The sequence below is a fragment of the Apaloderma vittatum genome, unplaced genomic scaffold (assembly GCF_000703405.1).
Source record: "Apaloderma vittatum isolate BGI_N311 unplaced genomic scaffold, ASM70340v1 scaffold30495, whole genome shotgun sequence".
In the NCBI taxonomy this organism is placed as follows: domain Eukaryota; kingdom Metazoa; phylum Chordata; class Aves; order Trogoniformes; family Trogonidae; genus Apaloderma; species Apaloderma vittatum.
The window spans coordinates 2,769-3,041 of NW_009719354.1; the positions used below are offsets into that span (position 1 = coordinate 2,769).

Below are 273 nucleotides of genomic sequence, written 5' to 3' on the forward strand. Positions count from 1 at the left end.
GAAGGAGAAGTGTAAACTCCTCTCTGAGCCGAGATACGCTTGCACACAGCCAGCCCAGGGTGCTGGACCTCTCCCTGTCGCCCCAGGAGGGGAGGCAGCTGAGCCGCCAGGGCGCCTGCCAAGCGTGCAGCCCTGCGACAAGAATATTGTCTTTCAGGCTGGACGCGGCAGCGGGAACGTTCTCTGGCCGCAGCGGCTCTGACCCGGCTGGAATTTCAGACCCCTGGTTTGCACTTCGCTGCCCCTGAAAGCACGTACGCTCCCCACCGTCCC

The 273-nt window shown here is 63.7% G+C and overlaps 1 protein-coding gene across 1 annotated transcript in view; it reads right to left on the minus strand.

Annotated features, from left to right (window-relative positions):
• The window catches only part of LOC104274856 (serine/threonine-protein phosphatase 6 regulatory ankyrin repeat subunit C-like), a gene marked incomplete at both ends in the record, with an annotated part of 4,171 nt that overhangs the window by 2,722 nt on the left and 1,176 nt on the right, over positions 1-273 (minus strand). The gene's annotated exons all lie outside the window — the stretch shown is intronic.